Genomic DNA, 15,121 nt, shown 5'->3' with positions numbered 1-15,121 from the left:
TGACTGGTTTTATTTCACAGCCAAAAAAGTTTTTATTTTTTATTTGAACAACTGTCACACCAAATGTGACTTGCACTAGGGTGACATAATTAGCCCTGCAGGCAAAAAAACTCACAACTGTGACGTGAACTGACTGGTTTTATTTCACAGCCAAAAAAGGTATTTTTTTTTAACAACTTGACACCAAATGTGATTTGCACTAGGGTGACACAATTAGCCTTGCAGACAAAAAAACTCACAACTGTGACGTGAACTGACTGGTTTTATTTTACAGCCAAAAAAGTATTTTTTTTTGAACAACTGTAAAAAAGGTTGCAGTGGAGATCCCCTTTTAAGCATAGGTCCCCAACCAGGGTGCCTCCAGCAGTTGCAAGACACACGTACTGAACTTATAGCTCTTTTAATACTGTAGTTAGTTGCTTGAAGGAAATTAAGTTTTACACCGGAGTACCCCTTTTAACCAGCGGTTCCCTCAAAACCAGGGTTCCTCCAGCTGTTGCAAGACACACGGACTGAACTTATAGACCTTTTAATACTGTAGTTAGTTGCTTGAAGGAACTTAAGTTTTATACTGGAGTACCCCTTTTAACCAGTGGTCCCCTCCCAACCAGGGTGCCTCCAGCTGTTGCAAGACACACGGACTGAACTTATAGACCTTTTAATACTGTAGTTAGTTGCTTGAAGGAAGTTAAGTTTTACACTGGAGTGCACCTTTTAACCAGCGGTTCCCTCCCAACCAGGGTGCCTCCAGCTGTTGCAAGACACACGGACTCATATTTGAGCCCTAAAAAGGGCTTTTTTTTGGGTGCTGTCCTTAAAGCAGATGTTAGACTAGTGCTTTAGGAGTAAAGTGGACCCTGAATACACCACCTAGCAGCAACCTAGCTATCGCTTTCCCTATTACAGCAGGAGCAGCTTCTCTGTCCCTCCACTTTCTAAGCCTGCAGCATGCCGAATGAAGATAAAACGGTGTGCGTGCAGGAGGTAGGAGGGTCTAGAAGGGAGGGACTGCTGCTGATTGGCTGTAATGTGTCTGCTGACTCTGACTTACAGGGTCAAAATTTACCGCAATGTTAAAGTATAGGGGGCGGATCGAACTTCACATATGTTTGATCCGGCGAACAATTCGCGACATCTCTAGTGATATATCTTTGTTTTGTAATTTTAAACTAAATATGATCACAGTTTGAGTATGGCTACAGACTGTAGATATGTTGCAGCAGAATTCCGCAGCATCTGTATTTAAATCCGCATTTGGGGATGAATATGCTATTATTGTAAAGTAAAAAAAATGCTGCAGTATGTATTTAAAGTTTGCAGCTGCAAATTTTGCACCAGATTTGCCGCAAAATCTGCAACACCTACAGCAGATCCAACACACCTGTCACGATTCGGCTGGCAGGAGGTGGATCCTCTGTGCCAGAGAGGGATTGGCGTGGACCGTGCTAGTGGACCGGTTCTAAGTTACTACTGGTATTCACCAGAGCCCGCCGCAAAGCGGGATGGTCTTGCAGCGGCGGTAGTAACCAGGTCGTATCCACTAGCAACGGCTCAACCTCTCTGACTGCTGAAGATAGGCGCGGTACAAGGGAGTAGACAAGAGCAAGGTCGGACGTAGCAGAAGGTCGGGGCAGGCAGCAAGGATCGTAGTCAGGGGCAACGGCAGGAGGTCTGGAACACAGGCTAGGAACACACTAGGAAACGCTTTCACTGGCACAATGGCAACAAGATCCGGCGAGGGAGTGCAGGGGAAGTGAGGTATACATAGGGAGTGCACAGGTGAACACACTAATTAGACCAACTGCGCCAATCAGTGGCGCAGTGGCCCTTTAAATCGCAGAGACCCGGCGCGCGCGCGCCCTAGGGAGCGGGGCCGCGCGCGCCGGGACAGGACCGACGGAGAGCGAGTCAGGTACGGGAGCCGGGGTGCGCATCGCGAGCGGGCGCCACCCGCATCGCGAATCGCATCCCGGCTGGGGGCGGTATCGCAGCGCACCCGGTCAGTAGATCTGACCGGGGCGCTGCAGTAGCGAGGATGTTGCGAGCGCTCCGGGGAGGAGCGGGGACCCGGAGCGCTCGGCGTAACAGTACCCCCCCCTTGGGTCTCCCCCTCTTCTTGGAGCCTGAGAACCTGAGGACCAGACTTTTGTCTAGGATGTTGTCCTCAGGTTCCCAGGATCTCTCTTCAGGACCACAGCCCTCCCAATCAACCCAAAAATTTTTTTTCCCTCTGACCGTCTTGGAGGCCAGTATCTCCTTCACGGAGAAGATGTCAGAAGAACCGGAAACAGGAGTGGGAGAAACAAGTTTGGGAGAGAAACGGTTGATGATGAGTGGTTTAAGGAGAGAGACATGAAAGGCATTGGGAATACGAAGAGAAGGAGGAAGAAGAAGTTTGTAAGAGACAGGATTAATTTGGCACAAGATTTTGAAAGGACCCAGATAGCGTGGTCCCAGTTTGTAACTGGGGACACGGAAGCAGACATATTTAGCGGAGAGCCATACCTTGTCTCCGGGAGCAAAAATGGGGGAAGCTCTTCTTTTCTTATCGGCAAACTTTTTCATGCGAGATGAAGCCTGTAAAAGAGAATTTTGGGTCTCTTTCCATATGGTGGAAAGATCACGAGTCACTTCATCCACAGCGGGCAAACCAGAGGGCAAGGGAGTAGGGAGGGGGGGAAGAGGGTGACGGCCGTACACCACGAAAAATGGGGATTTAGCAGAAGATTCAGAGACTCTGAAGTTGTACGAGAATTCGGCCCATGGTAGAAGATCTGCCCAGTCATCCTGGCGGGAGGAAACAAAATGCCGTAAATAGTCACCCAGGACCTGGTTAATTCTTTCTACTTGCCCATTGGATTGAGGATGATAAGCAGAAGAGAAGTTTAATTTAATCTTGAGTTGTTTACAGAGAGCCCTCCAGAATTTTGACACGAATTGGACGCCTCTATCCGAGACGATCTGCGTGGGCAAACCGTGAAGACGAAAAATGTGTACAAAAAATTGTTTTGCCAACTGAGGCGCTGAAGGAAGACCAGGAAGAGGAATAAAATGTGCCATCTTGGAAAATCGATCAACGACCACCCAAACAACAGTGTTGCCACGGGATGGGGGTAAGTCTGTAATAAAGTCCATACCAATCAGAGACCAAGGCTGTTCGGGGACAGGCAGAGGATGAAGGAGACCAGCAGGCTTCTGGCGAGGAGTCTTATCCCGGGCACAGACAGTACAGGCCCGCACAAAATCAACAACATCCGTCTCCAGAGTCGGCCACCAATAGAAACGAGAGATGAGTTGCAAGGACTTTTTGATGCCCGCATGGCCTGCGAGGTGGGAGGAGTGACCCCATTTGAGAATCCCGAGACGTTGGCGTGGAGAAACGAAGGTCTTCCCTGGAGGAGTTTGCCTGATGGAGACTGGAGAAGTGGAGATCAGACAGTCAGGAGGAATGATGTGTTGCGGAGAGACCTCTACTTCCGAGGCATCCGAGGAACGAGAGAGGGCATCGGCCCTAATGTTCTTGTCGGCAGGGCGAAAATGAATTTCAAAGTTAAAACGGGCAAAGAACAACGACCACCTGGCCTGGCGAGGATTCAGCCATTGGGCAGACTGGAGATAGGAGAGACTCTTGTGATCGGTGTAAATGATAACTGGAAATTTTGATCCCTCCAGCAGATGCCTCCATTCCTCAAGTGCCAATTTAATGGCCAGTAGTTCTCGATCCCCGATGGAGTAGTTCCTCTCCACCGGAGAGAAGGTCCTAGAAAAAAAACCACAAGTAACAGCATGCCCGGAAGAATTTTTTTGTAGAAGGACCGCTCCAGCTCCCACTGAGGAGGCATCAACCTCCAATAGGAAGGGTTTAGATGGGTCAGGTCTGGAGAGCACGGGAGCAGAAGAAAAGGCAGACTTGAGCCGTTTAAATGCGTCTTCCGCTTGGGGAGACCAGGACTTAGGATTGGCATTCTTCTTGGTTAAAGCCACGATAGGAGCCACAATAGTGGAAAAATGTGGAATAAATTGTCTGTAATAATTGGCGAACCCCAAAAAACGTTGGATAGCACGGAGTCCGTAGGGGCGTGGCCAATCTAAGACGGCAGAGAGTTTATCTGGGTCCATTTGTAGTCCCTGGCCAGAGACCAAGTATCCTAGGAAAGGAAGAGATTGACATTCAAACAGACATTTCTCCATTTTGGCATAAAGTGTCTCGAAGTCTCTGAAGAACCATGCGGACATGCTGGCGATGTTCTTCTAAGTTGGCAGAAAAAATCAGAATATCGTCCAGATACACAACAACACAGGAATATAAGAGATCACGAAAAATTTCATTAACAAAGTCTTGGAAGACGGCAGGGGCGTTGCACAGGCCAAAGGGCATGACTAGATAATCAAAGTGTCCATCTCTGGTGTTAAATGCAGTTTTCCATTCGTCCCCCTCCCTGATGCGGATGAGATTATAAGCACCTCTTAAGTCCAGTTTGGTAAAGATGTGGGCACCTTGAAGGCGATCAAAGAGTTCTGAGATAAGAGGTAGGGGGTAGCGGTTCTTTACCGTGATTTTATTAAGTCCGCGGTAATCAATGCAAGGACGTAGGGAGCCATCTTTTTTGGACACAAAGAAAAATCCAGCTCCGGCAGGAGAGGAGGATTTGCGGATAAACCCCTTTTTTAAATTTTCCTGGATGTATTCAGACATAGCAAGAGTCTCTGGGGCGGACAGAGGATAAATTCTGCCCCGGGGTGGAGTAGTGCCCGGGAGGAGGTCAATAGGACAGTCATAAGGCCTGTGAGGAGGTAAAGTCTCAGCTTGTTTTTTGCAAAATACGTCAGCATAGTCCATATAAGCCTTAGGGAGACCGGTTACAGGGGAACCCACAGGGTCACGGCAGGGAGTACTGGGAACCTGTTTAAGACAGTCCTTGAAACAAGAAGTACCCCAGCTCTTGATCTCTCCTGTGGACCAATCAAGGGTTGGGGAATGGCGTTGAAGCCACGGTAGTCCAAGGAGAATTTCGGAAGTGCAATTGGAGAGGACCAAAAACTCAATTTTTTCGTGATGAGGTCCGATGCACATTAGGAGGGGCTCCGTGCGGTAACGCACGGTACAGTCCAATCTTTCATTGTTAACACAATTGATGTAGAGGGGTCTGGCGAGACTGGTCACCGGGATGTTGAACCTGTTGATGAGAGAGGCCAAAATAAAATTTCCTGCAGATCCGGAATCCAAGAAGGCCATAGTAGAGAAGGAGAAGGTAGAGGCAGATATCCGCACAGGCACAGTAAGGCGTGGAGAAGCAGAGTTGACATCAAGAACTGTCTCACCTTTGTGCGGAGTCAGCGTACGTCTTTCCAGGCGGGGAGGACGGATAGGACAATCCTTCAGGAAGTGTTCGGTACCGGCACAGTACAGGCAAAGATTCTCCATGCGGCGTCGTGTCCTCTCTTGAGGTGTCAAGCGAGACCGGTCAACTTGCATAGCCTCCACGGCGGGAGGCACAGGAACGGATTGCAGAGGACCAGAGGAGAGAGGAGCCGGGGAGAAAAAACGCCTCGTGCGAACAAAGTCCATATCCTGGCGGAGCTCCTGACGCCTTTCGGAAAAACGCATGTCAATGCGAGTGGCTAGATGAATGAGTTCATGCAGGTTAGCAGGAATTTCTCGTGCGGCCAGAACATCTTTAATGTTGCTGGATAGGCCTTTTTTAAAGGTCGCGCAGAGGGCCTCATTATTCCAGGATAATTCGGAAGCAAGAGTACGGAATTGGATGGCGTACTCGCCAACGGAAGAATTACCCTGGACCAGGTTCAGCAGGGCAGTCTCAGCAGAAGAGGCTCGGGCAGGTTCCTCAAAGACACTTCGAATTTCCGAGAAGAAGGAGTGTACAGAGGCAGTGACGGGGTCATTGCGGTCCCAGAGCGGTGTGGCCCATGACAGAGCTTTCCCAGACAGAAGGCTGACTACGAAAGCCACCTTAGACCTTTCAGTAGGAAACTGGTCCGACATCATCTCCAAGTGCAGGGAACATTGCGAAAGAAAGCCACGGCAAAACTTAGAGTCCCCATCAAATTTATCCGGCAAGGATAGTCGTAGGCCGGAAGCGGCCACTCGCTGCGGAGGAGGTGCAGGAGCTGGCGGAGGAGATGATTGCTGAAGCTGTGGTAGTAGCTGCTGTAGCATCACGGTCAGTTGAGACAGCTGGTGGCCTTGTTGCGCTATTTGTTGCGACTGCTGGGCGACCACCGTGGTGAGGTCGGCGACAACTGGCAGTGGAACTTCAGCGGGATCCATGGCCGGATCTACTGTCACGATTCGGCTGGCAGGAGGTGGATCCTCTGTGCCAGAGAGGGATTGGCGTGGACCGTGCTAGTGGACCAGTTCTAAGTTACTACTGGTATTCACCAGAGCCCGCCGCAAAGCGGGATGGTCTTGCAGCGGCGGTAGTAACCAGGTCGTATCCACTAGCAACGGCTCAACCTCTCTGACTGCTGAAGATAGGCGCGGTACAAGGGAGTAGACAAGAGCAAGGTTGGACGTAGCAGAAGGTCGGGGCAGGCAGCAAGGATCGTAGTCAGGGGCAACGGCAGGAGGTCTGGAACACAGGCTAGGAACACACTAGGAAACGCTTTCACTGGCACAATGGCAACAAGATCCGGCGAGGGAGTGCAGGGGAAGTGAGGTATACATAGGGAGTGCACAGGTGAACACACTAATTAGACCAACTGCGCCAATCAGTGGCGCAGTGGCCCTTTAAATCGCAGAGACCCGGCGCGCGCGCGCCCTAGGGAGCGGGGCCGCGCGCGCCGGGACAGGACCGACGGAGAGCGAGTCAGGTACGGGAGCCGGGGTGCGCATCGCGAGCGGGCGCCACCCGCATCGCGAATCGCATCCCGGCTGGGGGCGGTATCGCAGCGCACCCGGTCAGTAGATCTGACCGGGGCGCTGCAGTAGCGAGGATGTTGCGAGCGCTCCGGGGAGGAGCGGGGACCCGGAGCGCTCGGCGTAACAACACCAATTGACAGTGTGGATTTGAAATCTACACTTAACCCCTTAAGGACGCAGCCATTTTTTGCAAATCTGACCACTAGAGATGAGCGAATTGAAGCTGACGTACCCAAATTCTTTACGAATTTCAGGAAATATTCGATTCGCAACGAATGCGAATATTGCCACGATTCTATCATGCGAATTGCTTCATTAAACTCCATTTTACAGCGTTCAAGGCTCCAGGGCATATAAAATGGAGGTTCCACATGTCAGTACATGGAGCAAGGAACGCTGGGAAGGCAGGAAGGCAAGGCGGGAAGGGAAGTAGGCGGAAGTAGGCGGGATGACCCTGAATCACATACAGGATGCAGCCTATCAGCAGCCAGTCACTCCTGTGATGTCACAGCCCTATATAATTGGCAGCCATATTGCGGCCAGCCACTTCATTCATTACACTGCAGAGAGATAGGATGGACAGCCTGTGTGTGTGTGTTACAGCAGAGAAAACCGCATTCCAGAAGCGTTTAACATCCTCCTAGTCACATCAGCGTCGCAGTCGCGGCAAGAGGCCTGAGCTCCCGTTATCAGCTAGGGGTTGTGTCTCGACCAGCAACCCATCTGCCGTCGTCGATTGGTTAACACGGTCATCCACTTCATCATAAGTGACATCTGACACCCCCAGTCAACAGTTGGTGGGTTCCTCAGACACAACCCTCAGTTGGCATGGCCCGGGAGCAGTCCCTGTCCTCCCATTTCCTCTGTCCTATACCTCTCTCCTTCAGAAGTATCTTATGCTGTGGGTTCAGCTCTACTATTCACTGAGGACGATCTAATAGAGGAAAGTCAGCAGCTTCTTCCCAGCCAAGAAGTGGAGGAGACATCCGCTGCTTCCTCCGCTAGGCGGGCAAGTAGTGATGAGGAGAGTGACGTGGGAGGCGGTGTTGCCAGGGTTCAGGGTCCTGAAGCAGACTCTGTTGAGGAACCTGAGGAGGACATCTGTGACGTGCAGACACTTGTTGATGAAGATGAAGCCGATCGCAATTGGGAGCCGGGTGCAGAAGGGGCTTCATCATCATCAGGAGAAGAGAGTTGCAGGTTGCCCGTGAGGCAGCAGCTGAGCCATCAAGGCGGTACCATAATTGGCAGTCAGTGTAGTGGCAGAAGTGGAAATTCTGGAGACAAACGTGCCCGGGGGAGAACACCTGCATTGCGGCAGCCTACCTTCCCGGAAAGGGTTCCTGGACACGGCGGCAGTAGCAGTCAATTAGCACGGACTGTTGGTGGGAAACTACTCGGCGGCATGGCAGTTTTTCATCAAGCATCCGGAGGAGATTCACATAGCCATATGCAAGATATGTCGGCAGAAGGGGAAGCGTGGCCAGGATCCCAATGTTGGCAACACGGCCCTGCGTCAACATATGCTTCGCCACCATAAAGCGGCCTGGGAGAACCGTGGTTCAGATGTAGTGGTCCAGCCTGCTGCATCACCCAGTGGCACGCCGCTCCCTCTTTCAGCCAGCCAAGGCTCCACCACCTCAGCCGAAGGGAGCTGTGTGTCATACCCTCCTTCTATCACTCAAGATGCTCCTGCTCCTCCCACTTTTAGTCTGCCAATCCACCAACAATCCATCCACGAAGCCATGTCCAAGAGACAACAGTATGCGCCCACTCATCCAATGGAGCAGAAGCTGAATGTGCTCCCGTCTAAGTTGTTCAAGTGGTGGACTCTGCACCTTCAGAGAATTGATGGCTTGTGCCGAGCCGAGGTGGAGATTGCCAAGCCATAATTTCCAGCCCTGCACTATTTTGTGGAAGAGAAGATGGTTCAGTCCTTGAGCCTGTCGGTGTGTACCAAAGTGCACGGCAGTGCCGACGTCTGGAGCTGTAACTACGATCAGGGACAATACATGTCCTTTATGGCCCACTGGGTAAATGTGGTTGCTGCACAGCCACAACCCCAACTTGGATAGGTTACGCCGCTTCCTCCTTCACGCTCTCAGCACATTGGTCCTGTGACAGTGTGCGACTCCGCCCCCTCATCCTCCACCGTGTCCTCAGCCTCCACTGCCCAGAGAAGTCTGAGGCCCTTCAGCATACCATGTGTGCAGGGCACGGCGGTGTCACGCTGTTCTTCACATGGTTTGCCTTGGCAAAAAGAGTCACACAGGGGAGGAACTGCTAAAAATCATTCGTAAAGAAATCGGTGCATGGCCGTCAACAGGAAGAACATCTTGGACGTGCACACATGATAAATCTTGTTGTCAAGCAGTTCCTGTTAGGGTGCAAGACATCCTAACAATGGGAAGGAAACTTTGCATGCACTTCAGCCACTCGTACATTGCAAAGCACACCCTCCTTGAGCTGCAGCGTCAGAATGGTATCCCCCAACATAGTCTGTTTTGTGACATTGCCACACATTGGAATTCCACCCTCCATATGTTGGACCAACTGTACGAACAGAGAAAAGCCATCACCGATTTCTTGATGATCCAAGCGGATAGGGGTACTCTCCTGTGTAACGTCAATGTGAACCAGTGGCAGCTCATACGTGACACCTGCAGTTTGCTCAGGCTCTTTGAGGAAGACACAATGGGCGACATTTATCAAGGGGTTTAGTCATGTTTTCTTTACTATAATTGTCGCAAAATTGTCGCAACTGCGTGTGTTTTCATGCGACAATTTGCGTGAAGAAGAAGAAAAGCAAGAAAATTCAAACTTGCTTACGTATTAAATTTTTCAAAATGGATTTGGTTTAGTCAGGTATTTATTAACTGCGACAGCTGCGCAATAAAATGTCGCAACGGCCGTAAAAATTGACTATATTTACTCCAGCATGGAGCAGGAAAAGATACTGCCGCCCGTGCTCCGACATACTTTCTCCACCGCTACCCTCACTTCGCTACAGGGACACTGCAGTAATTTACATCCCACCCCTCTCACCTGCCAGCGCCACACAACTCCCATCTGTCTGCTAACTGTTGCAAGACTACAAGTCCCAGCATGCCCTTACAGTGAGGACACGCTTGGAGTTGTAGTCTTGTAGCAGCGGGAGCAGAGCGGCGCGGGCGGGAGACAAGGGGGGGGGATGTATATCAGTGTCCCCATCATTATTAAGTGAGGGTAGCGGGGAGGCAGTATCAGGAGCCCGGGCGGCTGCACTGTACTGTCAGCCCGGGCTCCTTATAACATATACTGGCGCCACAGACTTCAAAATCCCCTGCTGTCATTTCACATTTCCCGCTGGGTCCTGTGATTGGCCAGGACCAGCAGCCAATCACAGGACCCGACCGGAACATTGACATAACATTAGGGGATATAGGAGTCTGTCAGGGGGGTCCATCAGCACCCCCCCAACCCCCCCCTTCCCCCACGGCTTTCACCTCCGCTGTGCATGTCTGTAACACATACCCCCCGGCCTTCACCTGCACTGTGCCCGGTCTCTGTGCCCGGCCTCTGCCCCCACCAGCCCTCCCCCCCACCCAACGGCCTTCACCCAAATCCCCCCCCCCCCCCCCCGGTTCGCCGGCCTCCGCTCCCACGTCTTTGGACGTCCCCCCGTCCTCCGGAGAGAAGGAGCGCTGCGCTGGATGAGAGTGAGTGGGAGTGAGTGTGTGTGTCTGTCTCTCTGTCTGTCTCTATCTCTGCCTGTGTGTCTCTGTCTGTGTGTGACTGTGTGTGTGTGACTATGTATGTGTGACTGTGTGTGACTCTATGTGTGTGTGACTCTGTGTTTATGTGACTGTGTGTGACTGTTTGTGTGACTGTGTGTGACTCTGTGTGCGTGTGTCTGTGAGTGTGTTGTGTGTCTCTCTGACTGTGTGTGTGTGTGTGTCTCTGTGTGTGTCTCTCTTTGCAGGACTACAACTCCCAGCATGCCCTTACTGTAAGGACATGCTCGGAGTTGTAGTTGTGCAGTGCAGGCGAATGACAAGCTTGTCCCCTGCCCCCAGCTGCAGGACTACAACTCCCAGCATGTCCTTACTGTAAGGGAATGCTGGGAGTTGTAGTCCTGCAGCTGGGGGCAGGGGACAAGCTTGTCACTTGCCCACACATCTCCTGCACCACACAACTCTAACTCCCAGCATTTCCTTACTGTAAGGGCATGCTGGGAGTTGTAGTCGTGCGGGGCGGGAGATGTGCGAGCAGGTGATAATAAATATACTACTTTTTGTATTTTTTTTTCTCTTCTCATTTCAGATCCGTGTATCCTGTGGACTCTTTCGGATTCAGTGGACTCCTTCGATGACCAGCGTTTTTCTTTGTTTGATTTTAATAAAATGGTTAACGAGGGCTTGTGGGGGAGTGTTTTTTGTAATAAATTTTTTTTTAAACCTGTTGTGTTTTTTCCTTACTTTACTTGACAGGATTAGTAGTGGAAGCTGTCTTATAGAGGAAGTCCATTACTAAGCCAGGCTTAGCGTTAGCCACAAAAACAGCTAGCGCTAACCCCCCAATTATTACCCCGGTACCCAACGCCACAGGGGTGCCGGGAAGAGTAACAATGGTCCTCGTCCACCCTGATAACGTCAGGCTGTTGCTGTTTGGTTGGCATTTGGTTGGCATAGGGGACCCTATGCGTTTTTTTAAAATAAATAATTAAATATTAAAAAAAACGCATAAGGTCCCCCCTATTTTTATTCTCAGCCAAATACCAACCAAACAGTAACAGCCTGACGTTACCAGGGTGGGCGAGGACCATTGTTACTTACCAAATCTTCACTGCTGCCTCTGTCTCAGCCACTGCCGCCTGCATTTTGCTGCTGCCGATCCTTCTCGCCACCGGTCCCCTGCTGTCTGCCGCCGTAACCGCCGCCGCCATCTTTGCCCCACTCTGCCCAGACTTACAGAGTGGGCAGTGCGGGGATCTCAACTTTTGTTCCAAATGCTGAGCAGCGGAGTACCCCTTTAAGGTCAGTGCTCACTGCATCCCATGATAGATTTGTGGTGTCTGTATTAGGCTGGGTTCACCCCACGTTTTGTTAACTACGGTTCCCGTATACGGCTGGGAGAAGGGGAGCGGGGCTTAATTGCGGCGCCCGCACTCAGCCGTATTCGGGAACCGTATTTAATGCATGTCTATGAGCCGACCGGAGTGAACCGCAGCCTCCGGTCGGCTTCGTTTTCGGCCGTATGCGGTTTCCCGACCGCAGGCAAAAACGTGGTCGACCTGTTAGGTTGAGTCCCTCAGTGACCTGGGGGCTCCCCTGCAGGGACTCCTTGTGTTATCTTGCTAGTTTATTAAATGTGGTGTATGTTACCTTAAGACCATAGATAGGATTCTAATGTAGAGATAGTATATAGGACCTTTGTGAGGACTCCAAGGACCTTTGTGAGTAAGCTGATCACATGTTATGTTATACTGTTATATGATTTGTTGCAATATGTAATCCCAGAGACCACCAGGTTTAACCTATGACCCACAGCTTGACCAATGGGCTATAGCCCAGCCCCCTCACTATATAAGGGGAAGCCATCTTAATTCACTCTCTTCCCTCAGACTCTTCTGAGAGATAACATCTAAGGGGGAGATTTATCAAAACCTGTGCAAAGAAAAAGTTGTCTAGCTGCCCATAGCAACCAATCAGATGGTTTCTTTCATTTTGCAGAGGCCTTGTTAAAAATGAAAGAAGCAATCTGATTGGTTGCTATGGGCAACTGGCAACTTTTCTTCTGCACAGGTTTTGATAAATCTCCCCCTAAGTCTTTGCTGAAGCAGCTACCAGAGAATCTCAGGACATTGATCAGCATCTGGAGTTCCGCAAGGCTACAACTCTTCAGTAAGTCTACAAGTCTATGTCCGCTGTCACTGAAGTTAGTCAAGTCCTGCACATAATACCAGTCATGTCTAAACTACAAGTCAAAGTCAAGTTTATTACAAGTATTCGTCCATCAAGCTGCGGGGTCCTCTGGGTACTGGTCACCTCTCTGGGAATTCTGGCTTTAGCTGCTAAGATAATTACACCTGTATTCTATTCAGTAAAGCCTTTGTTTTCCCATAACTGGTTGTGGACTCTTTATTCACAGACAGTCAGGGCATGCTGGGAGTTGTAGTTCTGCAAAATCTGGTGGGCTACAGTTTGGACACCACTACTTAGCGGTCTCCCAACTGTTCTCCTCAAGTTGTTGCAAAACTACAACTCCCAGCATTGCCCTTTGGCTGTCTGGGCATGCAGGTAGTTGTAGTTTTGCAACAACTGGAGGCACACTGGTTGAGAAACATTGTCTCCTAACTCAGTGTTTCCCAACCCGTGTGCCTCCAGCTGTTGCAAAACTTCAACTCCAAGCATGCCTAGACTGCCCAGGCATGCTGGGAGTTGTAGTTTGGCAACATCTGAAGGGCCAGATGTTACAGAACTACAACTCCCAGCATTTATGGACTGTCTGGGCATGCTGAGAGTTGTAGTTTTACAACATCTGGAAGAGTACAGATTGGAGACCACTGCACAGATGTTGCAAAACTACAACTCCCAGCATGCCCAGACAGTCAAAGGCTGTCTGGACATGCTGGGAGTTGTAGTTTTGAAACTTCTAGAAGCAGCAGTGAATATCACTTTATGGCGATCTTCACTGCTGCTTCCACTTCCCTGTCGCCGCTGCCTTCTAGACTTGCCTGCCGCCGCCGCCTCCATGTGTGCCTGCCGCCGGTCTCCGGTCCTTACTGCCGCGCCGTCCCCGCCAGTCCCTCTGCAGGTATGTGCTGCGGTCCCCCTGCAGCTCCCGGGATCCTGTTCCCCTGCTCTGCCCAACTTCTAGGGCGGGAAGAGCAGGGGGATCTGAATTTTAACCCCCCCAGTCAGCGATCACTGTGATTGGTCCACAGGGACCAATCACAGTGATCGCTGACCAGGACCATTTACAGATGGTCCTGGGGGGGCTTGCAGAAGTTGTCCCCCGCTGGTAACAACAAAGTTGTCTACCGCATCGCCGTTTTAACTGCATGACATATATAAATCTCATGATGCGCAAACTACCTGCACATCATGACATTTATAAATGGGAACGGGCTAATTACACGATTTAGGTGGCCGCGAGGCCCCATTTAGCGCGAGGCCTAACTCGCCTAATTAGAGAGCCGCCTCTGCTAGAGGCCACTCTGGTACACTCTAATCTGCACTACTCCTTCCTCATCATGTGATGACCCTCCCTGTGGGAGCTCCAGGCTCGGCTCTTTACAGTGAGTAGCTATCTTGCAGGGGCTCTTTGCATCAGCGCTACTGCCTCTCTCTGCAAGCTTAGTGCTGAGCTGGGAAATCACAGAAGCAGGATATGAGGGGGATGTTCAGGGACGGTGGGACAGGCCCCCAAAAACGGGAATGTCCCGCCAGATCCGGGACGGTTGGGAGCTGTGCTCAGATTGAATAAATGTGCTTGTTTGTATTTTTACAAAACTGACAATTTGGTATCCCTTCAAAGGCACTTTATTTAAATTTTCTTCAAAATGCGAAAAATTACTGCTAAACACGTCACATGCAAAAAATTGAGCTATATTCTCATCATCAGTGTTGCCTCAGTGTGAACGTGAATCCTTATTGTTACGCCGAGCGCTCCGGGTCCCCGCTCCTCCCCGCAGCGCTCAAAACGTTCTCCTGTTCGCAGCGCCCCGGTCAGACCCGCTGACCGGGTGCGCTGCAATAATGTCCCTAGCAGAGATGCGATTCGCAATGCAGGACGCGCCCGCTCGCGGTGCGCATCCCGACCCGCTCACCAGACTCGCTCCCCGTCTGTGCTGTCCCAGCGCGCGCTGCACTTCCTCGCCGGATCTTGTTGCCATTGTGCCAGTGAAAGCGTTCCTTGTGTATCCCTAGCCAGTGTTCCAGACCTTTTGCCGTTGCCCCTGACTACGATCCTTGCTGCCTGCCCTGACCTTCTGCTATGTCCGACCTTGCTCTTGTCTAATCCCTTGTACCGCGCCTATCTCAGCAGTCAGAGAGGTTGAGCCGTTGCCGGTGAATACGACCTGGTTGCTACCGCCGCTGCAAGACCATCCCGCTTTGCGGCGGGCTCTGGTGAAAACCAGTAGCAACTTAGAACCGGTCCACCGACACGGTCCACGCCAATCCCTCTCTGACACAGAGGATCCACCTCCAGCCTGCCGAATCCTGACACTTATAATCCACAGCCTGCACTTTTCCCATA

At 51.1% G+C, this 15,121-nt stretch overlaps 1 pseudogene; it reads left to right on the top strand.

Annotated features, from left to right (window-relative positions):
- The window catches only part of LOC130357471 (cryptochrome-1-like), a 70,575-nt pseudogene that overhangs the window by 48,778 nt on the left and 6,676 nt on the right, over positions 1–15,121 (top strand).

This window comes from Hyla sarda, chromosome 2 (genome assembly GCF_029499605.1).
Source record: "Hyla sarda isolate aHylSar1 chromosome 2, aHylSar1.hap1, whole genome shotgun sequence".
NCBI classification, from domain to species: Eukaryota; Metazoa; Chordata; class Amphibia; order Anura; family Hylidae; genus Hyla; species Hyla sarda.
Note: the sequence above shows the minus strand (reverse complement) of the source record. Positions and strands in the feature narration are given on the sequence as shown.